Genomic DNA, 26,585 nt, shown 5'->3' on the forward strand with positions numbered 1-26,585 from the left:
GTCGGAATGTTTGGGATTTTGATTTGGTTTGTGGGCCATCCTTTTTGGGCCAGCCTAGACCATATGTGGGGCCCAAATTGGGCTCAATTTCGTGCAACTTCCAGACCCCACCATATTTAATTAAATAAAATGCAAAATTAAGAGATAAATGCTTGGAAAGATCTAGAGTTTGGATACTTGTTCAAATATGAACTTCCCTTACATTTGATGGCTCCTAACACACCCTCTCATCTGTCATTTTGGGCATCCAAATCAGGGGCAAAATGGCAGGTCCATTTGTCTATAAATACCCCCTCTAGAATACAAGAAAATCTTGGAAAAATTCGAAAATGAGGGGAGGTGCTGTCACTACAATTCCAGACCAAGACTTTATCTAAGAGGGTCATGAGCAAGGAATCATCTAGTCTTTACTAGGGAAACATCAAGGATTGGTGAGGAGGAGTCAAGAAGGATCATTGCCCTTGAGGTGACCAATTGGACAAGCAGTAAAAGGTAGCTTTGAATTATAATTTGATTGTTTATCTTGCTTGTTAATGTGATTTGTTGTTTGCCTGAATTGAGGAACTTATGAGATGATCTTGGTTGGTTGGATGCTCTTGGTTTATGTTTTGGCCAAGTATCGAATTCACAAATAAATTAGTGTAAAAAATTAATTTTCAGATATGTTTATTATTTTATCATGGAGAGATAAATTTGAGTCTAAGATTATGGAATGTTATTGTGATAGTAACAATAAAGTTCGAATGTTTGGGATTTTGATTTGGGGGCATCCTGGGCAGCAGAAATGTGGGGAAGGGCATTTGGAATTCAGACATTTTAATTAAATAAAATGAAAATTAAAGATAATGTTGGAAAGTTAAGTTTGGATATTGAATATGAATTCAAGAGGCTCCTAAAACCCTCTCAGTCATTTTGGGATAAATCAGGGCAAAATGGGGGATAAAACCCTAAATAAAGAAATTTGGAAAAACGAAAAGAAGGTGCTGTCACTACAATTTATCTAAACTTTATCTATGAGCATGAGCAAGGAATCATCTAGTCTTTACTAGGGAAACATCAAGGATTGGTGAGGAGGAGTCAAGAAGGATCATTGCCCTTTGAGGTGACCAAATTGGACAAGCAGTAAAAGGTAGCTTTGCATTATAATTTGATTGTTTATCTTGCTTCTTTAATGTGATTTGTTGTTTTGTTGTTTGCCTGAATTGAGGAACTTATGAATGATCTTGGTTGGTTGGATGCTCTTGGTTTATGTTTTGGCCAAATGTATTGAATTGTGTTAGTGTGGAAGTGTTAATGTTTCTCTCCCAGCATATTGTGGGTTATTATTTTATGTGGCTTAAGGATGTCTTGAAGTTCATAACATGTGACATTGTAACTTGCTTGATTTGCATGATAATTGTAATTCAAATGCTACAGAGATTTCTTTGAAATCTCAGTCCTCCTATGTTAATTTATGTACCAAATAGGGGATGGTTCATCCAATGACAAGGGCAAGAAATGGTATTGGGATGAAGGAGCATTATGGAATTCATGACATTTTGAAATGTTATGGATGATAATATGGATGATAATATGTTGCAAATTATATATGTATGGAATGTTCAAGTGTTGGAATATTGAATGGTGCAATGTCAAGAGGATGAGGAAAGAGGAAAAAGGGAAATAAATCCAAGGAAATGCAAAATGGGGGATAGAAAGACCCTAAATAAAGTTAAATTTGTGTCACATAAACTAATAAGCAAATGGACGAATTTTGATCTAAAACTTGGCAGTCTTATAGAGCTTATTTTTAGCTTCAAAAAAAGTTATAGATCATTAAAATTAGAGTTTTGTGCTAAGAGTTATGCCTTTCCAAAATTGGGCTAAAATACTAGAAATTTGAAAATTTACCATATGAACAGTGCACTTTGTCAAATTTTCTGGTACTGTTCTAAATGGAATTGAGTCCAATGAGTATTTTTTCTCTAAATAACTCTTAGCAAGCTTCACATGAAAATTGGAACTTAGCAAGCTTCACATGAAAATTGGAACTTAGCAAGCTTCACATGAAAACTGGAACCACCTTACTTCAATTTTTTTAGAATTAGTTATGAATTTTCAAGATTGACTAAAATTTGGATGAACAGTGTTTGAACAAAATTAAATGAAAATTTTGAAACTGAAAATTTTCACTTAGAAACACTGGGAAATGCAATATATTGGTTCCAATTGATGTATAATAGGGTAATAAAGGAGGTGTTACACTTTTTGGTATCAGAGAAAAGGTTCTGGCTCTGTTTAAGTTACACTGTTCAGATTGTTTTATGTTGTAAAGTGTGAATTGTGATTCGTTGTAATGAATGATTCTGGATTGTGATTGTTTGATTAAATGATATTGGATGGGATTATACCCTATGGTGGATTGGTATATTATAGATTGAGTTGAGTGTAAGAAAAATTACAGCTTGTTATAGCAGTGACTTCGGGGAAACGGTAAATCAATGCCGGGGGAATTGTGTTTATATTGGTACCACCCGCATGTTTCCGACCCTGATGACTCGACTCCACTACCAGGTTATTATCAACTCCTTAGTGAGATAGAAGATATCTATTCAGAGGAAGACTCCAATGATATGGTAAGGCTGGATGAGGGTGATGCCCAAAGTGCTACAAGACCTCAGCCACATGTAAATGAAGCAAGCCCTAGTGTTATTCAGGCAGTACCAATTAGGATGGTGATGCTAGAACAAGATAAGGTCAAGAACCTACCCATCCAAAAGAGACCCTTACTGATAAAGAAAGAGTTTAGGGACTATGGTAGCATCCTCAAGTAGCTAAGGGAGCTGGGAAGGCATATAGGCCGGAACCAGAATCAGTATGGTACTATTTATCTGGATTTTCTCCTTTATGTGAGATTATTATACAATGAAGTAATTGAGGAGAATCCAAATACTGATGACACTCTCTTGAGCTGAGCACTGATGGATATCTTACCAAGAACCAGAGTTTGGCATAACGAGATCCAGAAAATCTGTGGCTGCTCTGTGTCTCGTACTTTCCATCAGTTGCTTGAAGACTTAGAGATCTTTATTATTATTACTTTCCCTTTTTCTGCTTTAGGGATGTAAATATAGGATGAATGCGTATTGTGTTATAACCGTGGTGGGGTACGACCATATGTTTTGCTGACCATGCCTAATGTACATATAACTGAAAAGTAATGTAAATACTGTTTATATAAAGTGACGATTCTGTTCTTCTTGTAACTAAGACAAAAACAACAAAATGGTAAGAGGAAGATGAGGATCAAGAGAAAGGGGAGCCAGTATAAGGGGAGAGTCGTCAAGACCTCCTCTTGACTCGATTGACAGGATAATGGAGAGGTTAGAGGAACAACAAAGAACTATGGCTAAGATACAAGCCACCCAAGCTAGGCAAGAACAAAAGAGGGATGCTGCTATAGCTACAAAAGTAACAGCAGCACTAGCATAGTTACAGCAGCTCGGCATGGAATAGCCTAGATAGCCCAACCTGTACCACCACAGCAACCACAGGAAACTGCGCTTGCGAGACCTCAACTTGCTGCAGAGCCTGACACAGTGTAGTAGTGGATTGTTAAGTTCACCAAACACAACCCTCCTGCTTTTGAGGGAACATTTGATGTGCAAGTAGCCGAGGACTGGATAACTCAGCTAGAAAAGATCTTTGCTACCTGGAATGTCCGTCTGGGAGGAAGGCTCAGATGGCAATATATAAACTGGAAGGGGAAGCTGACAAATAGTGGAAAAACACTAAGTTAGTCCTCCAGGTCAGCGGAACCCCTGTAACCTGGGAGGTATTTAAGGATCGGTTCTTTCTGAAATATTTTCCTTGACCTGTGAGGGATGAGAAGGAAGCGAAATTCCTCACCATAAAGCAAGTTGTAAATGAACCCTTTGATGAGTACTTGGCAAGGTATATCAAGTTATCCAGGGACTCCACTTATCTCTAGTATATGAATGATGAATACTGGTTCACAAAAAAGATGACAAGGGGGCTGAAGGCCGAGTTAAGGGAAAAAGTGGCCCTGAGACAATTGAAAGTCTTCAATAAGGCAGTGGAAGTCTGTCGTATCACTAAGAATAGCCAGAATCATACTGAGCTGGCAAGAGCAACTCCACGAGCTGAGAAGCCAGGGGCAAGAACGGGTCAGGAAGGTACTTCTTTTAGTGGTAGTTAGAAAAGGAAGAGGTTTATTTAGGGCAGAAGGTTGAGGCAAGGAGCCTAATGAGGAGGTACAGAGAATATCTACTGGGGAACAGAGAATGTTTGCAAAGGGAGGGAATGTGAGTGCCGTGGCTGTAATCACGGAGATAGGCTGTGCACGATGGGTTAGAGCGTGTGCTTCAGATTTGGACGACCCGGACACTTTACTAGGGAGTGTCTGCCAGGTGCCAAAATCATGGGAAGACCTCAGGCTCAGGGCAGGGTGTTTACCATTAGTCTGGAAGAGGCTCGTAAGTCGCCCGAGATGATCCAAGGTATGGTTACAATGAATGGCTACCTTGTGGATGCTTTGTTTGACTCAGGTGCCAGCCACTTGTTTATATCGTATGATTGTGCTAGGCGCTTAGGTCTTGCTATCGAAACATTGCTATATGATTTGTGTGTTTCCACTCCCACTAGAATGAAAATTTTAACTTATGCTGTTTGTTTAAACTGTGTTGTCCGGTATGCCCACTGTTGCATTACATTAGACGTAATATGCATGCCTTTATGTGATATTGATATAATCCTTAGCTTGAACTGGTTGTCTGCCCAAAATGTCCTCCTCGACTGTAAAATCAAAAAACTGATCCTTCCTACCCAAGAGTTAACTCGTTCGATAGAAGTGAGATTGAACTTGATTTTGACAGCTCAAGTAGATAGGTGGTTAAGGCAGGGTTGCTAGGGTTATTTGGTGTTTCTCTCAGTGAAGGCAGAAATGGAAGAAATGATTTCAGATATCCCGGTAGTCCAAGAATTCCTTGAGGTATTTTTGATAGAAATTAGTGGATTACCCCCAGAAAGAGAAATAGAATTCGCTATTGACCTAGTACTAGGCACCAATCCAATTTCAAAAGCTCCGTATTGGATGGCTCCAAATGAGATGGTAGAACTAAGAGGAGCTTTTGGAGAAGGGATTTATATGCCCCAATGTATCCTCGTGGGGTACACTAGTATTGTTTGTGAGGAAGAAGGACAGTAGCCTGAGATTATGCATAGACTACCGTGAGTTGAACAAAGTAATGACCAAGAACAAGTATTGTTACCACGGATTGATGATTTGTTAGATCAGTTGACAGGAGCCATTGTATTCTCAAAGATTGACTTGAGATCATAATATCATCAATTGAGGATCAAGGCAGAAGATATCCCGAAGACTGCCTTCTGAACAAGGTACGGACATTATGAATTTCTGGTAATGCTGTTTGGATTGACGAACGCACCTGCTATATTTATAGATTACATGAATAGAATCTTCTAACCATGCTTGGATTAGTTTGTAGTAGTGTTCATTAATGATATCCTGGTGTATTCTAAATCACCAGAGGAGCATGAACGGCATCTACGAATCATATTAAGCACATTACTGGAGAAGCAACTATATGCTAAGCTGAGCAAATATGAATTCTGGCTAAATGAAGTAAAGTTCTTGGGTCACATAATTACCCAAGATGGAGTAGTCGTAGACCCAAGTAAAGTAGAAGCCGTATTGACCTGGGAACAGCCTAAGACCGTAACAAAGGTGAGAAGCTTTCTGGGAATTGCAGGGTACTATAGGAGGTTTATACGGGATTTCTCTAAGATTGCCTACTGCTAACCAAGCCCACTTAGAAGAACCAACGATTCAATTGGGATGCCAAGTGTGAGGTGAGCTTCCAGGATTAAAGCAGAAGTTGACCTTGACTCCGGTGCTAATAATCCCTAATCCCACGTTACCACATGTGGTATATACAGATGTGAGTAAGTAGGGATTGGGATGTGTGCTGATGCAGTAGGGTCGAGTGGTTGCTTATGCCCCACGACAGTTAATAACTCATAAGGAGAATTACCCCAGTCACGACCTTGAGCTGGCAGTAATTGTTTATGCCTTGAATATTTGGAGGCACTATTTGTATAGGGCGACCATTAAACCGTATTGTGATCATAAACCATTAAACTGTATTGTGATCATAAAAGCCTCAAGTGCCAACAAGACCAAAAGGAACTTAACATGAGACAGAGGAGATGGATGGAATTACTCAAAGATTACAATTATAAGATTAAATACCACTCGGGGAAAGCTAATGTGGTAGCAGATGCATTAAACTGAAAGACAATGTAGGTAGCGTCATTAATGATAAAAGAACATGAATTAATTAAGAATATACGAGATTGGAATCTCACTGGCCAGATACAGCTAATAACGGGCCAGATTGGTATTGCGACAGCAGAAGCACAAATCATTGAACAAATCAAAGAGGCCCAACAAAAAGATCAACTGGCCGATGTTCTTAAAGCCAAAGTGCTAAGAAATAAGATGAGGGGTTTTGAGATAACTCTAGAAGGGATCTTGAAATATAAAGGAAGAACTTATATTCCCTCGAACTCATAAATTAAGCGGCAAATTTTAGAAAAGGAACACAAGAGCTGATACATTATACATCTAGGCATGACTAAGATGTATCGAGATCTAAAAGAACCATTTTGGTGGCCTAGTATGAAGAAAGACATAACAGACTTTGTGCCAAGGTGCCTCACTTGTCAAAAAGTAAAGACAAAGCATAAAAAGCCGTTAGGATCCTTACAACCTTTAAGTATTCTAGAATGAAAATGGAATAGTATTTCTATGGATTTTGTGATGGGACTACCTTGTACACCGTTAGGTTATAATGCGATATGGGTGATTGTGGATCACTTGATGAAATCAGCTCATTTCTTAGCCATTAAGAAAGAGTATTAGTTGGAGAAGCTGGCACGAATATACATCCAGGAAGTTGTGAGATTGCACAAAGTATCTGAAACAATCATATCTGATAGGGACCCACGGTTTCTCTCTAGATTTTGGAAAGCACTGTAGAAAGCTATAGGCACCAAGCTAAGCTTCAGTACGGCTCATCATCCTGAAATAGACGGGCAGACAGAATGCACTATTTAGATGTTAGAGGATATGCTAAGAGCTTGTGCCCTAGATTTGAAGGGGAATTAGGATGAGTACTTACCACTGGCAGAGTTTGCCTATAACAATAGTTACCATTCCAGTATCCAGATGGCTCCTTATGAAGCATTATGTGGAAGGAAGTATAGATCTCTGTTGTGCTAGACAGAGTTAGGAGAAAGAAAGGCACTTGGTCCCAATTTAGTAAAGCAAGCCTCACAACAAATAAAGATGATTTAATAAAGGCTGCTTATGGCACAAAGTACATAGAAGAGTTATGCTGACATGCGAAGAAGGCCTCTAGATTTTGAAGTTGGAGACCATGTTTTTTCTGAAAGTTTCTCTAACTATGGGTGTAGGAAGATCAATTAAGGCCCGTAAATTGACATTGAAATTTATCGGACCCTTCCAAATCTTGTTAAGGGTTGGCCTGATGGCTTACAGATTGGCCCTACCCCCTAATTGGAGCCAAATTCATGACGTCTTCCACGTCTCAGCTCAAAAAGTACCAGCTGGATCTCTCTTATGTCTTGAAATACAAAGACATAGAGATGCGAGATAACATTCCCTTCGAGGTGAAACCAGTGAAAGTGATAGATCGATAGATCAAGCAACAACGGAATAAGGCTATTCCAATGGTTAAAATTATTTACAGGGATCTAACTCAGGAAGAGGCTACGTGCGAGGAGGAAGATGACATAAAGGCCCCATACCCAGAACTATTTAATTAAGGCATGTTTCTAAATTTCGAGGACGAAATTTATTTTAAGAGGGAGGAATTGTCACATCCCGGGAATTTTCACTTGGACATAGGAGATTAAAATTTGGGATAAGGGACAATATAGAAACTAGATGGGGAGGCAAAACAACTTTTCATATGAAACCCCGATAAGGTCCGGGCTGGCATTTTCATAATTATCAGTCTAAGAAGGGCAAAACGTGAAATTTTGAGGAAAAATCCTAGAAAATTGCTAAAAAATAGTAAAAGTATAAGTTAGAGGTTTTGAAAAATTGGTTGAGACCCAAAAGGTAGAATTATTGTGAAAATAAATTATTATGGAATTTTCCGCAAACAGAGTTTTTTCGAGAAAATCTGGGAAAATCTAAGGAAAATAATCATTCTAATTATTTAGAGGACTCGATAATTTTGGAAAAATTATTGAAAAATCATCTAAATATTTTTTTTGAATTTATAAAACTAGTTTTAGGCCTTGGAAGTTTAGGAATTAATTTCAGGGAATTTATTTTCCCACAGTGACACTGATAAAGGCCTAATCAGAGAAAATTCATAATAAATAGCTAGAGGTGGCAAAAAATTCTGAAAATTTTTAGATCATGTTCTCATATTAAAAGGTGAATTATCATGGAGAGAAATGAATTTTTAGAGGTTTGAAAAAATTATGGAATGTTACTCGTGAATAGTAATGGATAAAGTGTTAGAATGGTTTGGGATTTTAATTTGGTTTGTGGGCCATCCTTTTTGGGCTAGCCTAGAACATTTTTGGGTCCACATTGAGCCCAATAAGGGCCCAATTTCGTGCAGCTTCCAGACCCCACCATATTTAATTAAATAAAATGTAAAATTAAGAGATAAATACTTGGAAAAATCTAGAGTTTGGACACTTGTTCAAATATGAACTTCCCTTGCATTTGATGGATGCCAACACATCCTCTTATCTGTCATTTTGTGCATCCAAATCAGGGGCAAAATGGCAGGTCCATTTGTCTATAAAAACCCCCTCCTAAAATACAAGAAAAAGTTAGAAAAATTGGAAAAAGAGGGGAGGTGCTGTCATTGCAATTCCAGACCAAGGGAGACTAAATCTAAGAGGGTTTTGAGCAAGGAATCATCTAGTCTTTACTAGGGAAACATCAAGGCTTGGTAAGGAGGAGTCAAGAAGGATCATTGCCCTTTGAGGTGATCGAATTGGACAAGGAGTAAAAGGTAGCTTTGAGTAATAATTTGATTGTTTATCTTGCTTGTTTAATGTGATTTGTTGTTTTCCTGAATTGAGGAACTTGTGTGATGATCTTGGTTGGTTGGATACTCTTGGTTTATGCTTTGGCCAAATGCATTGAATTGTGTTAGTGTGGAAGTGTTAATGTTCCTCTCCTAGCATATTGTTGGTTATGATTTTATGTGGCTTGAGGATGTCTTGAAGTTTTTAGCATGTCACATTGTAACTTGCTTGATTTGCATGATAATTGTAATTCAAATGCTACTGAAATTTCTTTGAAATCTCATTCCTCTGATGTTAATTTATGTACCAAATGGGGGATGGTTCATCCAATGACAAGGGCAAGAAAATGGTATTAGAATGAAGGAGCATGATGGAATTCATGACATTTTGAAATGTTATATAATGCCTAATGAATTTGTGTTACATTTGGGATGAATCATGGATGACAATATGTTGTAAATTATATTTGTATGACATGTTCAAGTGTTGGAATATTAAATGGTGCAATGTCAAAGGGATGTGGAAAGAGGAAAAAGGGAAATAAATCCAAGGAAATGGAAAAGGGGGTACAGAAAGACCCTAAATAAAGTTAAATTTGTGCCACATAAAATAATGAGTAAATAGATGAATTTTGATCTGAAACTTGGCAGCCTTATAGAGCTCATTTATAGCTTTAAAACAAGTTGTAGATCACTAAAATTGGAGTTTTGTGGTAAGAGTTATGCCCTTCCAAAGTTGGGCTAAAATACTAGAAATTGAAAATTTTACCATATGAACAGTGCACTTTGTCGAATTTTCTAGTGTTGTTCTAGATGGAAATTGGAACCACCTTATTTCGAATTTTTTAGAATTAGTTATGAATTTTCAAAATTGACGAAATTTGGATGAACAGTGTGCGGACAGAATTAATAAAAATTTTAAACTGAAATTTTTCACTCGAAAACACTGAGAAATGTGTTATAATGGTTCTAATTGATGTATAATCAGATAATAAAGGAGGTGTTACATTTAGGCTGGCATTTTCGCAATTATTGGTATTGGAAGGGCAAAATGGAAAATTTTAAGAAAAATTCTAGAAAATCTGTGAAAAAATGGAAAAAAAATGAAAATTTGAGCTTTTAGAAACTCGGAAGATGGAATTATTATGAAATTTCCTGTAAACGGAGTTTTTTTGGGAAAATATTGAAAAATCAGAAGGAAATAATTATTTTAATTAGTTAGAGGCCTCAATAATTCTGGTAAAAATATGAGAAAATCATCTAAACATTTTTTTGAATTTATAAAATTGGTTTTTGGCCTTATAAGGTCAGGAATTAATTTTAGAGAATTTATTTTCCCGCAGTGACACTAATAGAGGCCTGATAGGAAAAAATTCAAATTAAGTGCCTAGAGATGACAAAAAATTCTAAAAATTTCCAGATCATGTTCTTATATTAAAAGGTGAATTATCATAGAGAGAAATAAATTTTTGGAGGTGTAGAAAAATTGTGAAATGTTACTAGTGAATAGTAACCGATCAAGTTTTGGAATAGTTTGGGATTGTGATTTGATTTATGGACCATCTTTTTGGGTCATCCTAAACTATTTGTGGGACCCACATTGAGCCCAATTCAGGCCCAATTTTGTGCAACTCCTAGACCTTACTATTTTATTAAAATAAAACCTATTTTTCATGTGATAATTTGGAATAATCTAGTAAAAAAGACACTAGTTCAAATCTAAACTCCTCTTGCATTTGATGACTGCCAACTCACCCCGTTATGTGGCATTTTAGGTGTCTAAAATGGAGAGAAAATGACATATTTATTTTCCTATAAATACCCCTAAAATACAATAAAATGGTATGAAATTAGAAAATATAAGAGGAGGTTCTGCTTATTTGAAACTTGATCTCTTGACCGAAATTTGTGAATAGTTTGGACAAGGAATCATCTAGCTTTCATCAAGGAATCATTAAGTATGTTCAAACCTTGTTATCCCTAAGATTTGATCTAGTTTTGATTAGGTTTTTGGCTTCAAAAATCAAGGGGAAAGGCTGTCCATTTTTTTTTCTGAATCTTCTTGCTTTAAGGAAGGATAGAAACCTTAAATATCAAGTGGAATAAGCTTGTTTAAGTGATGCATAGGGTGGTTTTTGAAAGAAAATTAACCTAGAGTCCTATGTATTCAATTCGGCCAAGGGGTGTTGATAGTGCAGGAATTTGTTTTGCATTGATTTGATTATTCCAATGGGTTTAAAATGTGTTTTTATATAGGAATATGCTAAAGGGAAGTGTATAAAACCATTAGAATGAAAAATAGAATTTTTGGAAAGTCATATACCCCTATTCGCTCAAATTAGTTTGATAGCACAGGCATTTGATTTTTGTAAAACTGATTGGATATTTAAATTCCTTATGAAAAATTGTGTAGGATTGAGCCAAGAGATCATTGATTCTAAAAGAGGAACAATTTTGTTGAAAACCAAAGAAAAAGGGAAAAAATGTTAGGTTAAAGTTAAAATGTTGTGTTTAAGTTGTTTAGTTGTTAACATAGCTTCTATTCATGCTTGAATCAATAGGTTTTGTGAGGAGAAAACAAAGAGAGGCAAGTTACATCAAGGAGGCCTAATTATACAAGTGTTAAGAGGTAGCATTGAATTATAATTTGATTGTTTATCTTGCTTGTTAATGTGATTATGTTGTTTGCTTGGATTGAGGAACTTGTGTTGTGTTTATTGTTGATCGGATGACCTTGGTTTGTGCTTTGACCAAAGGCATGGAATTATGTCAATGTGGCATTACATAATTTAACAAAACCAGAAAATTCAACAAGTTGCAGTGTTCATTTGGTCAATTTTTGAATTTTCAATATTTTAGTCCAACTTTAGAATGACATATTTCTTAGCACAAAAATCCAATTTTAGTGATCTACCACTTATTTTAAAGCTAAAAGTGAACTCTATAATACTACCAAGTTTCATATCCAAATTCATCCATTTGCTTATTATTTTATTTGACATAATGTTAGCCGCTATTTTAGGTAACTTTATCCCCTAATCACCTTTTTCTTGAATTTTATTTTCTTTTTCCTTGCATTACTTCATACTAGCAATCCACCACTCATAACTCCAGCATCCAAGCACATTATACAAATAAGACATAGTGTAATATCATCCATAATCCAGTACAAACTTAACAAAAAGTTCATTATATATTACATAACATATCATAGTGTTATGAAAATCATAAAGCTCCCCTATCTCAACACCATTTCTTTGCCTGGATCTATGGTTGAACCATTCCCTATTTGGTACATAAATTAACATAGGAGGAATGAGATTTCATAGAAATCTCAATAGTAATTAAACTATAATTATCATGTAAACCAAGCAAGTTATAATGTGACATATTACAAAACTTCAAGACATCCTCAAGCCATATAAAATCCCCCATTTTGAAAATATTCCAACAACGCCCACCATTTTTGAAATGAACCCAAACTCTTATCACTTCAAAAATCTCATGTTTTCAATAAAGATATCTCAATGATTTGAACCTTTACCTAAGCAAGATATAGTTTTACCCATCCGAAATAATATGGTAGACTAAACTTTGAACCAATTATCCTATATGAACAAGTATGCGTGGCTCACGTATAGGATCTCGGACTACTGTATGCCACTTAAAATGACATGTTTATGGCCTTGTGTCCATATCTTTTTCATGAAGAGTTTTCAGAGTTAAGCCTTTGGACTCATAGAAGCAGCCCTACTAAAGGTAGACTCTGTCAAGAGCACCACCATGATTAATGCTCCAGCAAATATATGCTTACAGGTCCATTAAGAGCCAAATTAAAGCTCAACCTTTCCTTTTTAAATCTCATGGTTACTAAGTACTTTTCAAATTTGGGATATATAAACATGTCAAGTACCTGCAATCAATCTAATAGTGTACTCTCACTATTGAACTCAAGACTTGATATGATAGCCAAGTGTGAGTTGGGTTTCCACTATCAATGATCAAGGTTTATAGGGATTCAATTCCATCCCCTTTGATGTTTTCAATATCATTTCCCTTACTAGACCTTTTGTCAAAGGATATGCAAGATTTAATTTAGATCTCATATAACTTATGAAGATTACTCCATTCATAATTAGATTCTTCATAGAACTATGTCTTAAGATCTCATATAACTTATGAAGATTACTCCATTCATAATTAGATTCTTCATAAAACTATGTCTTAATTCAATATATCATGATTTCCCATTATAAACTTGGCTATAAGCTCTTGAAAGAGTAGACTGACTATCACAATGGATAGATATTGGTGCCATTTGCTTGGGCCATATAGGAATTCCAAGTAATAAGTTTCTAAAACATTATGCTTCCTTGCTACTTGCATCCAATGTTATAAACTCAGAATCTGTGGTAGAGTCTGCACTATAGGTTCGTTTCTTAGATCCTCAAGAAACAGCACCCCCATCGAAAGTGAAGACTCATCCACTTGTGGAAGTATGACCCTCTAAGTAACTTATCCAACTGGCATCTATATATCCTTGCAAAATTAAAGGATTACCACTATAGGTCAAATTATAGTTAACTATTCCTTTCAGGTACCTTAGTACTCTATTCACAGCATGTCAATGATTTTGACTTGGATTGCTTATATCTTCTCTTGTTCATATCATAGCATACATCAAGTATTTAATTACCTTTGAATGATCATGTTGTCTCACATGACAACCTTTGTTTGGTACTAATTTCATACCAAAATTAAATGGGGTAGAAACAGGATAACAATGAAGATAATTAAACTTCTTTAATATTTTTTCAATGTAATGAGATTGGGAAAGGCCAAGACAATTATTATCCCCAATAATCTTGATTACTAGTATGACATATGCTTCTCCCATATCTTTCATATCAAAATTTTCAGACAAGAATTTCTTTGTTTTATTTCCTTTATTCAATTAGTGCCAAAAATTAATATGCCATCCACATGCAAACAAATCATGACACCTTTCCTATTGTGAAATTACTATAAACATATTTGTTAGATTCATTGATTTTATATCCATTTGTTTGAACTACCTCATCAAATTTTTTATACCATTGCTTAGGGGCTTGCTTAAGTCCATAAGAGATTTAATTAACTTACACACCTTGTGTTCTTAACCAGGAACCACAAATCCTTCTGATCGTGTCATATATACCTCTTCTTCCAACTCTCTATTAAGAAAAGCCGTTTTAACATCCATTTGATGGATAACAAGATTGTATATGGAAGCAAGTACTATTAGCACTTTGATTGTGGAAATCCTTATAATCGGTGCACATGTATCAAAATAGTCTATTCCTCCCTTTTGTGTAAAGCCCTTATTAACCAACCTAGTTTTAAACTTATCTATAGATCCATCTACTTTTAATTTCTTTTTAAAAATCCATTTACAACCAATAGGCTTAGAACCAGACAGGAGGTCTATTAATTTCTGAGTTTTATTTCCTATTATTGAATCCATTTCATCTTGTATAGCCTCTTTCTAAAAAACTGGATCTTGAGACTTTATAGCCTCCTCAAATATTTTAGGATCATTTTCTAAATTAAAACAAAGAGATGAACAATTTTCAATTTCTTCCCTTGATCCCTCAACAAGAAACATGAAGAAATTGGAATCATAAGTTTTTACTTTTCTAGCCCTTTTACTTCTTCTAATTTCTATTTCTTCTAAGTCATCATCACTAGAAACATTCTCCTCTTGATTTGTTTTCTCATTGGAATGAGAAATGTCATTGGGTTTAAGGATTGAGTTGAACCTTTCTTTTTAAAATATTGCATCCCTTGATTCAATGACTTTATTAACATGTTATGAATCATTTGGTTCAATAATAAAGAATCGATATTGTAACACCTTCTTTATTACCCTATTATATGACAATTGGAACCTTTTAGGATTATTATATAAGCCTTAAGTATCAGAAAATCCCCAAAAATTTAAAATTTTCCAAATTTCAGTCCAGGTTGTGACTAGGTACTTCCAGGTCATGATTTGAGGTCACAAGGCCATTTTTGCTTCCAGGTCATGACTTGAACTTCCCAGGTTGTGACCTGGGGTCATAGAGAGCCTTCGAGCACTGTTCACTATTCATAGAAATTTTTACCAACTTTAAAAATTCATAACTAAATATAAAAAAATCAAAATGAGATGATTCTAATTTCTATTTAAAGCTTGTCATGTGTACTATAAGGGAAAAATATTCATTAGCCTCATATCATCAAGAAAAAGAGCCAGAAAATTCGCCAAATTGCACTATTCAAATGGTCATTTTTCAATTTTTTTAGTATGTTGGCCCAACTTTAGAAGAGCATAACTCTTAGCACAAAATTCCAAATGTAGTGATCTACCACTTGTTTTAAAGCTAAAAATGAGATCTATAAGTATGCCAAATTTCAACTCCAAATTCATCCATTTTCTTGTTCTTCTATGTGACACAAGATTGCCCCTATTTAGGGCATTCTTATCCCTTAATCAAAACTTGTTAAATTTTCTTTTCCTTTTTCCATTTGCCATCCGGCCCAACATGCCAAACCATGATTATAAACCATCATATAGTATTATAATTTACATAATGTCAAAGTACTCCATATCCATATTTCATTACAAGATTAAACTAAGGTTCTTCAAAATACCACATAATGTTAATACATATTCATAAAAACCATATGATCTCCTTAGCCCATCACAATCTCCTTGCCTTTGTCCACACTCAATCCACTCCCTATTTAGTGCATATTTTAACATAGGAAGGAATGAGATTTCATAGAAATCTCAGTAGCAATGAACCATAATTGCTGTGTTAATCATGTTATACAAAATGTGACATGTTACCATTTTCAAGTCATACACAATTATGTCATGCATTATGCTATGAAGGAAAATAATCATATATTCACTTTGATATATATTTATGCATTTCACCAAAGCACATCAAGCATCATAAAATCAACCATTACAATGACAAAGTTCAATCAATCAATAAGTAAGTTGTCACATCCAGTAATATGGCATTTAGGAATAGGGATATTCCTAAATAATTAAGGGTCAAAAATGACAAAGGGAAATAGAAAATTTTGATGGAAAATAATTATTATAATTTTCCAAGCCAATTATGAAAAGTTTGACTAATTAAGAAAAATTAGTCAAGAATGATTATGGAAAAATATTTCCAAGCCTCAGAAAATTAAGAAAAAATAAGGATAATGTCCTTTGAGAATTATATGGGATTTTAAAATTGGTTTTATGACCAAATTGCCCTTAGAAAAATTACAAAGGAATTTAAGGGTGATTTAAGCTAGTTTAAGGTCTTTTATTTGGAAAATTCCAAATAAATATTTTTAAGGAGAATAAAATCCCAAGAAAATTATTATGATATCCCAAGGAATTATAAGAGATTATGAAATTAAAAGAAGACCCTCAAGTATCTAAGATTTTTCCCAATTCCTTTGAAAAGAGGAAAAATCACTAAAGAGAAGGGAAATAGTTTTCCTTTTTATTTAATTATTGGAAAATTAAATTTGAGACAAAGAGGGCAATTTGGGAAGATAAAAATGAGGAGAATAATTTATGGATCTGACAAAAAATAATTACAGAGGACAGAGCACTGTAATTATAGAAAAGAGTTAAACCCAGAGTAAAAATACACCGATAAAGTGTTAATCAGAGTCTTGCACTTTGCTTGGCCCATAAGTTGCCATTTGTCAAGCCTTCAATAGATGGTAATTAAAGCTTTCCAAGTATCAAGCTACCAATGGAGGGGATCTTGACTTTGAAATTTAATTACATTGTGATTTAAGTTAATTAAGAGGGAAAATTCAAGAAGGAGTAGGCAAGTAAGCTTGGAGTGAGCTTGAAGTGGAAACAAGAAGAAAGCAACCATGTTGGGTCAAGTAAGCTTGGAGTTAAGGTTAGTAGTTGATTCTATGTTGTTCCTTGCTTGATTCTCTTGTTTTTTAAGGTTGAAAATTATGGTTCTTCCCTTTTATTGTGCTGGACGAAATAAATATAAAGAAGGGAGGGAAGTTTTATGGTTTAATCTTGCTAAAACACTTCAAAGCATGTTAGATCCTAGTGGTTACAAGAGTTTGTAGGTTGATTTTGAAGTGTTTTCTTTGTTATGTTGCATGAGAACCTTTTCGGCCATAGCAAAATATGGACCCTAGGATGTGTTTTTCAAAGTTTTGTGGCTTCCATTGTGTTCAAAATGGAAAATAGTGTAGAGTAAACCTAAAGAACAAGTGTTGGAAGCCATAGAATCAAAGTTGCAATTTTTGGATTTTAAACCCTAATGGTTCGGCCAAGCTGAAACTGGAAGAGGAAGTTTTATTTTGTTAAATCCAAGTAGATATTTGGAATCTACATGAAAAATTATGTAAGAATGAGTCAAGAAGGAATTTTTAGGGTTTATGGAAACCAACTCTAAAAATTCAAAAATAAAGATGGAAGCTTTAAGGGGTTTAGGAGTTACTTGAATTATGTTATTAATTTTTATGAGAAATGGTTGATGATTCTTACTGCCCTTTTTGTGGATTGCCATGTTAGGGTCTGGCATTTGTGGAAGCAAGAAAGGAGAACAAGAAAATAAAAGAGCATTGGAACAAGGTAGTAAGATTTAATTAACCTTAATGTTGTGTTGCATTGATTGCCATGCAATTTCATATGTTATTATGTGGTTGAACTAAATGATGATGATGATGATGATTTTGTAGCTATACTCCTTGCTTTACGTGCCTTGGCTATTGCATGTTAGAGTGCTACATGTATGAGGTAAAGTAGTTCCCCATTAATAGCAAAAGGTTGGAATGCTTGTAATTGATGCATATTAATGTTTTGGTTAATTGATTTTGCTATTGGGATTTCTTAAAATCTCATCCCCCAAATACAATCTAACATTTTAGGGCCTAAAACTCCCAAGAGCAAGTTGCAAATTGGAGGCTAAATTATAGTGTCACACTATAAAAATTCGTGGACTTTTGGTTATGTAAATATTCGGCTGGACAGGCAGTACATTAAAAATGGACTATTACACTATTTTTACTGATTTTTCAAAGTTAAGGTTTAGAATCTAGAAAAAAGGATTTTTGCCAAATGGACAGAGGTGAATTTCACAAAAATCTAACACTTTTTCAAATGGAATTGGTTCATAAGATTATTTTTCCTTGAAAGAGCATTCAAAGATCTTTTTATAGAACTTTGAACCACTCCATTTTGATTTTTCTAAATTAAGTTATGAATTTTTTAAGTCGGGCTAGAAAATTGGATTTTTACCTGATGAACAGTAAAAATCCGAAAATCAGCTTCTTTTCATGAATTTTGAGCCCAAGACCATCTAATGTGATCTAAAATTATTTTAATTAAATCCTAAGTAGATTCGATAGTAAGGTGCGACACAAGTGACATATACACATTGAACAAGTAAGAAAAACAATCAATTATGGATTCAATGCTACCTCTTACTCTTGATGAAACTCAAGCTCTTCAAGGGGTTAATGCTCCCCTTGATTCCTCCCCACAAAACCTACCAATTCAAGTATAGTTTCAAGCCACATTAACAGCCAATTAAGTTTGAACACAACACTTAACCTTAAGTCTACTCATCCCCCTTTTCTTTGATTTTTAACATAATCATTTCTCCTTTGATTCCAATAATCTCTTAGCTCATTCTTACATAATTTTCATGTAGAATCCAAATATCAATTTAGATTTTTGAAAATCAAACTCCTTTCCTTTCCTTTACGCTTGGCTGAATAGGGGTATATATTTGCCAAAAATTTTATTTTTGATTCCAATGATTTTAAATACTTTCTCTTGGTGTTTTCCTACACAAAAGCACCTTTTAAACCCATTGGAATCTTCAAAACACATCAAAACAAACTCCTACATCAAGAACCCATCATGGCCGAAACATACCCTTAAGAATCCTAACTTGATTTTCTTCCAAAAATCAACCCAAACACCACTTAAACATGATAATTCCAACTCATTTTTAAAGCTTCTATCCTTCCTTAATCCATATATGTCTTGACTGAAATATGGCAGCAACTTCACCTTAAATTATAATTCAAATATTCAACCGAAACAAGTTTTAATCTTAACCATAATAAAGCTTACACATACCTTAATAAATCCTTGACTAAAGCAGGATGATTCCTTATCCAAATGATCTCACTAAGTTCATGTTTGAAGCTCAAGAAGACACTTTGACAATACCTCCCCTTGTTTTGCCAATTTCCTACCTATTTTCATGTATTCAGGTAGGGTATTTATAGAAAAATTTGCTGACCTCTCCCCCTTCACTTGTGGCACAAAATTCTGCCACTTAAGAGGCTAAATGGCAGCCATCAAGTGTCTCCAAAAATCTGATCATGCCATGTGTCCATATTTGTAGAATATTCTATTGATTTTTATGTGAAATTGGGTCTAAATCCAATTTAATTAAGGGTCCAGATCTTGCATGAAATTAGGCCTTCTCCTGGCCCAATGTGGGTCCCACTTATGGTTTAGGATGGCTCAAAAATATGGCCTACAAAATAAATCACAATCCCAAACCATTTTGAAACTTTATCTGTTACTATTCACTTATAACATTTCATAATTTTTGTAGGCCCCCAAAAATACATTTATTTCCATGAAAATTCCCTTTTTAATATAAAGATATGATCTAGAAATTTGTAGAATTTTTCTCCACCTCTAACTATTTATTTTGAATTTTTTTGCCGAATAGGCCTTTATCGGTAACCTTGCAGGAGAAAAAATTTCCTAAAATTAGTTCCTATACTTCCAAGGCCTAAAACTAATTTTATAAATTCAAAAAATATTTAGATAATTAATCCATATTTTTTCCAAAGTTATTGAGGCCTTTAACAATTTAAAATAATTATTTTCCTCCAATTTTTCACTATTTTCTCGGAAGACCTTCGTTTTCAGAAAATTCCGTAATAAGTTATTTTCATACCAATTTCACCTTCTGAGCCTCAATTGAGGTTCCAAAACCCCTAATTTACCTTTTTACCATTTTAGGAATTTTTTAGAATTTTCTCAAATTTTCCCATGCGCCTTTCCTAAATTGATAAATCCGAAAATGTCAGCCGGGACCCTATTAGGGTTTTACATCAAAAGTTGTTTCATCCCTCTGTCTACTTTCTATGTTGGCCTTCATCCTAATTTTTAACTCTATGTCAAAATAAAATTTTTCAGGATGAGACAGATATGCCTTACTATTTTCAGCATATCCCTAAAAGATATACTTAACTCCTCTTTCACCCAATTTCTTTCTTTTGGGTTCTAGAACTTTAACTATTGCCTACATCCCCAAACTCTAAAATATTGAGATTGGATTTTCTTTTCTTTCATAATTCATATGGCGTTATCTTGTTCCTTTTATTAGGAACTCTATTTAACATATAACAGTTAGCAATGCTTTACCCTAATATCTGGGACAAATTAGAGTGAGATAACATGGCATTTACCATTTCAACTAAAACCTTATTTTTCTTTTAGATATACCATTTTGTTGTGGGGAATAAGGGGCAATACTTGATGTATTATCCCAATAGACTCAAAATACTCTCCCCTTGTTATCAGTCCTTAAACATTTAATAAAGGTTTCACATTGAAGTTCTACTTCAGTTTTACATATCTTAAATTTGTCCAAGACTTCATCTTTGAGTGTAATAAATAGATATAATAGTATTTAGTGCAATCATCAATAAAAGTCACAAAATACTTTTACCACCCAAAGTAGGCCAACCATGCAAATCACAAATATTAGAATGAATTAGTTCTAATATTTTAGAATTTCTTTCTACTCTAGGAAAATGTTTCCTTGTTATTTTAGTCAACACGTAAGTAGTGCAAGAGTCATAATTAATAGGAGCCTTTGAAATCAATTCAAGTTTCATCATATAATTCATTTTGCCAAAATTAACATGACCCAAATGATAATGCCATAAATCACAAGATCAACAAAGTGAATTGCACCAGGAAAAAATAATACAGTTAGGGTGCAACCAGTCGTTCTTCTCGAGGAGCTATATATAGGGTGCAACCAGTCGTTCTTCTCGAGGAGCTTATTATTGGAAATCCTAGTCTAGATTGGTTTATCAAAGCATTGTAAATTTGGGTGAAGAAAAGGGGGTTTCAATTGTTTAGGTGGTGTAATAAATGAAAAGTGTAGAGAATAAACTGTTTTAGGTATTTTAAATGAATGAAGAAATGTTTTGGATTAAAAGGGAATTATGGTTAAACAGTCACTTGATGATGAAAACTCAGCTACCACTGTTCTTTAAAATGATTGGGAGTTTTTAGAAATCTCTAAGTCTAAAGAAAACCCAAGTAAATCACTTGGGTCTGATGTCACAATTAATGAAAACTCACTTTAATCAAAGTTAATTACATCTCTTAAGACACTGTTGAAAACTACTTAGAGTGTAGATGAACGGATGATGCAAATGCCCTCTAAATGTCAATCGACAAGCACAGAATACCAAGCACACAGATTAGTCAGTATATAATCACTGATAATCAAACTGAACACAGGATTCAAACTGAAATATTATATATATTAATCAACATTAACATCATCCAATCCAAATACAATAAAATAGTCTAAACACCAGATTTTACAATCATAAGCCAAGTTTGATACAAGTGCAGAAAGTTCATAATCTAGAAATATTCAACACACATTAAGCATAGGTTTAGACTATAGAAAAATAGTCATTGAGCTCAAGCTTCGTTCTTTATCACCAAGAGGCTAATGGGTTTAGCCTCTCATGCCTTCAAACCAATCACAATCGCTCCAGGAATGAACAGCCATAGTTAAAACTAAAAATGAAGTTGGAAAAATAGAGAAGAAGGGTGTTGGAGTGGTTTGATCGGTTCAGAAATGCAGAAAAATGATGAAGAGATGAAGAAAAATGGAAGTTTTGGGTGTGTAGGATCAATGGAGACTGAGAGGAGATGATGGTGATCAACCTTGTGCAAATTTGCAAATTAGAAGAGTGTCCTTTCGTAGTGGCTGCCCCCCTTAGGTATAAAAGCTCAGAAATCTATTCCAAAATGCACAAACTTCACTTAACGCACTCAAGTTTGCAACTTAGGAGTTTCAGGTGTCGCAACTTAGGGGTCTTAGGTCGTGACCTAATTAGTGTCATATTGCGACTTGAGAAGACAGAGAGAGAGATGAAATCTTAACTAGGTCCAAAACGCGCTTAGCTTCATTAAAGGGCATCCAGGTCGCGACCTCAGAAGTCCATGTCACGACCTGATAAGGCAGAACACTCCAAACTAGGGTAACATTTTGACTCCATCCATGCTCTATCTTGGTTTTTGGGTCCTTCTACAATTGCCGAAAAATTACAACAGAGAGCTTTGTGAAGATCAACTGATTATAGATCAAGGCAATTAAAATTATGAGAGAAAAATGACCCTTTTTGCCCCTTAAACAGCAAAATGCAATGCATGACTTAATGCAATCAAATAGATATAAATGCATGCATAATAAGGGTAAAGTTTGCAAAACATTAGGAAACATTTAAGAAAACCATATAAAGATTTGGTTTATCACTCCCCCACACTTGAACCTTTGTACTCCTAGACAAAGACTTGAATCATTTAAAAGAAAGTACAGCTACAATTAAAGAAACTAGCATGTTCAAAAATGATCTCAAGAGCTAATCGATCAATGTCTTTCAAGAATACAAAATGATAACATGACAATGCCAAGTAATCAGATAGAAGGTGTAATTGACTCTAAATATGAACAGCAGAGATTTGCTCAGGGGGTGTAAGCAACAAACATTCTACCAAGCTTGTAATGACTCTAAAATCTCCACTACTATTCAGCATTCATGTAAAGAATCAAGAGGACTTTTAGGTTATAGTGATGGAAAGGCTAAAAGAAACAAAGACAGTGAAATCAAGTGTCAAGAACTAAAGAAATATGAGTTAAATAACATCTATTTTTAGATAAGGAAGTTCAGATCCCAACCTTCTACCACCATGGGAATATTGTATTCAACTTTTATTTTGTTGTGCTATAGCTTATGTATATATAAGAAGTATTTCCTTACTTTTCTGTTCTTTTTTTTTCTTTTCTTTCTCTCTTTTTTTTCATTTTTTTGTTTGATTTTTTTCAAACTAGCTTTGAAATAAAAGTAAAAATTCCTAATGCAGCCCATGAAGATCAGGAAATTATAATGTCGCGATGCAATCAACTCAATTAACATCGTGTTCAAACACTCGAAATGGTAGACAAAATAAAGGAAGTGCAGGCTCTAAAAAATGGTTAAGCAAACGGATAGATGGTTGTAGGTTGTGTTTGGGTAAAAAAGGTGTAGAAAAGAATGCCCCTATCATATTCAAAATCATAAATGGATATGTAATTTTGACCAAGAGCTAAAACAAGTTCTAGAGAATGTAAACTACATGAATAATCACTCAATATTGGAATTAAGGCTCAAGAATATCCTTCCAACAAGGGTTTCACATTTCAATGTGTTCATACAAGAAGTTTCAAATTAATATGCATTAGTCATAAGGCATTAAGACACTCACACAAAGCAACCCTATAAGATGAGGATTAAAGGGTCAAAATAATCACTTAAGAACATACTTGAATCCTAAAAGTGACTATGAAGTCTTCAAAAAAAAATCATTTTCAAAATCTAGTATGCTTAAAAGTCCAAGGATGGCACAGTTCTCAAGAAAAACTGTTTGATGCAATGAGGGTATATTAAAAAGGCAAAGGGTTCACTTAAAAGATGCAAAGGTAGCTTAAAAAGGTTCCTCCTACATAACCAATGCAAGAAGCAAAGAGAAGGGTAACAGTGCACAGCAAACAAGAGGCCAGGTCGCAAACTGAAGACATCGCGAGGTCGCGACCTGGGTACACAGAGACACCAAGTTAGGACAAGGGGGTTGAGGTCACGACTTAAAATCATGAGGTCGCGAGCTAAAATCATAGAGAGCCCTCCCTTGCCAAAGCATTCCTCAAGTCACGACTTGAATCAGTGAGGTCATGACCTGAAGTCACAGAGACTACCACGCAAATTTTCAAAGCTTGGCCAACATTTAGCATGTAAAAACCCTTTTAGTAAGCATCAAAAACAGACAGAAATGATCCAATTCACAGTAATTCACCAACCGTAATCAATTCAAAGCCAATAATGATGATTGAAAGATTGGATTTTGCAATTTTTTGCCAAAAATTCTGAACACACAACCCACAGAAATGATTTTGCAACAAAGTGAAATGAATTCCTCCCCCATACTTAGACTTGACAGTGTCCTCACTGTGGAAGGGAAAGGGAAGAAAAGGACAATAGCCACCATAATTAAAACAAACAAACACCAAACCACACATAAGCACTGTAGTGCCCTCATTGTATGACCTAAGCAAACAAGAAGCACAGGAAGGAAGACATAAGACAAGAACAACAAGAGGAGAAAAATTATTAAATTGAAAAACTACAGCCTAAAATAAGCTAAACTACTTTTCCTATGGTCGGCTCCCTCCCCTATACTTATCTCACCTAACACATGCAATAATCAAATCAGTCAAAACAAAGCAGAACATAGTGAACAAGATAGGTAAAAGAAAGAAGTGACCTAAGGTGTTATGGGGATGATATCTAGCTCTTCTTGAAGAAACGAAGGTGCTCCTTTTTAACTTGGAAGAAACTGGCCCTCAACATCCTCATTACAACCTTCCTATGCTAGCATGTTGAATGAACTTTAAAAGGTCCAATCCATTTGGCCCTTTTCTTAGCTTTTGGCATCTGATAAGTGGACAGTAAGCCCCATACCTCAACACCAACTTTAATCTTCATAGCCTCCTCAGGAGTTAATAAAAGGGTCTTCATAGACTAGATTAATGATTGTGTAGTGGTCAATGGAGAGAGTTTCTTAGCTTTTGGCATCTGATAAGTGACAGTAAGCCCCATACCTCAACACCAACTTTAATCTTCATAGCCTCCTCAGGAGTTAATAAGAAAGGGTCTTCATAGACTAGATTAATGATTGTGTAGTGGTCAATGGAGAGGGGGGAAAGTGGTAGAGGGTATCTTAATTTTCTTCTTCTTTGCCTTAAAAAAGAGCCTGAGAGATGTGGGCTCTTTGCTCTCGCATTCAAGGCACGCAGCTCCCCGACAAGGTTGAAGTGCTTTTTCTTCTTAGAAGTCTTTGCAAATCTACTACCACCTGCATTAACATCAGAAACAAAGCCTTTTTTAGGCTCAAAGGGGTTAGTAGAAGACTTCCCAAGTATACTATTAGTAATAGTAGAACCAGATGGAGGGGAAAAGGTGTAATCTAACTGATAAATAGTAGAACAGCCCACGTCACTACCATTAGAGAGGAAGGGGGAAGCAGAGTCGGGAGTAGGGGATGAAACATGCATTTTATTAACATTATGAAGCTCATCAATGAACAACCAATTAGCAAAATTAACATCACACATCAAGTAATCTTCATACGGTTGTTTTATTTGTTCATACATATTGAAATAAGCAAATTTATCCCCAACAGACATAGTGATAGACCCCTTTTCATGTCAATGTTAGTATTAGCAGTTCTTAAAAAGGGTCTACCCAAAATTAAAGTCCCATCCCCACTTTGTTCATTAGGCATATCCAAGACATAAAAATCAGCAGGGATAAATAAGTCTTTGACTTTCACTAGGATATCCTCTAAGAAGCCATGTGGGTACCTCATGGTCCTATCAGCTAACTGGAGCATCATGGTGGTAGGTTTAAGACTTTTGATTTACAAGGACTCATACATTAGCCGAGGCATAACATTAATGGCAGCACCTAAATCAAGTAAAGCCTTAGGAATAGTTGTCCTGCCTACAGTACAAGGTCTAGTAAAGGAACTAGGGTCATGACATTTGATTGGGAGTTATGGTTTAAACAAAGCAGACACACTAGAGGGCAATTGGACTCGTTCATTAGGTTTAAACTTCCTCTTATGTGTGCACAACTCTTTTAAAACTTTGGCATACTTAGGGATCTTTTTAATTAGTTCAATCAAGGGTATATTTACTTCAGCTTTTCTAAAAGTTTCATTCAACTTATTATCTTGTTTTTCTTAGAAATTTTCATACCTTGCAAGTAAGATTAAGGAAAAGGAAGCTCACTGAGATTTACCTTCTTACCCTCATTGCTCAAAGCTTTATGAGTGCTTGTTCCCGCTTTGTTTTCCCTTTGTTTGCCCTTATATTTCAACCATTCCACTTTTTAATTAGTTCAATCAAGGGTATATTTACTTCAGCTTTCTAAAAGTTTCATTCAACTTATTATCTTGTTTTTCTTAGAAATTTTCATACCTTGCAAGTAAGATTAAGGAAAAGGAAGTTCACTGAGATTTACCTTCTTACCCTCATTGCTCAAAGCTTTATGAGTGCTTGTTCCCGCTTTGTTTTCCCTTTGTTTGCCCTTATATTTCGA

The sequence above is a fragment of the Neltuma alba genome, unplaced genomic scaffold (genome assembly GCF_004799145.2).
Source record: "Neltuma alba isolate B1F8T4 unplaced genomic scaffold, ASM479914v2 tig00010339_pilon, whole genome shotgun sequence".
Lineage (NCBI taxonomy): Eukaryota > Viridiplantae > Streptophyta > Magnoliopsida > Fabales > Fabaceae > Neltuma > Neltuma alba.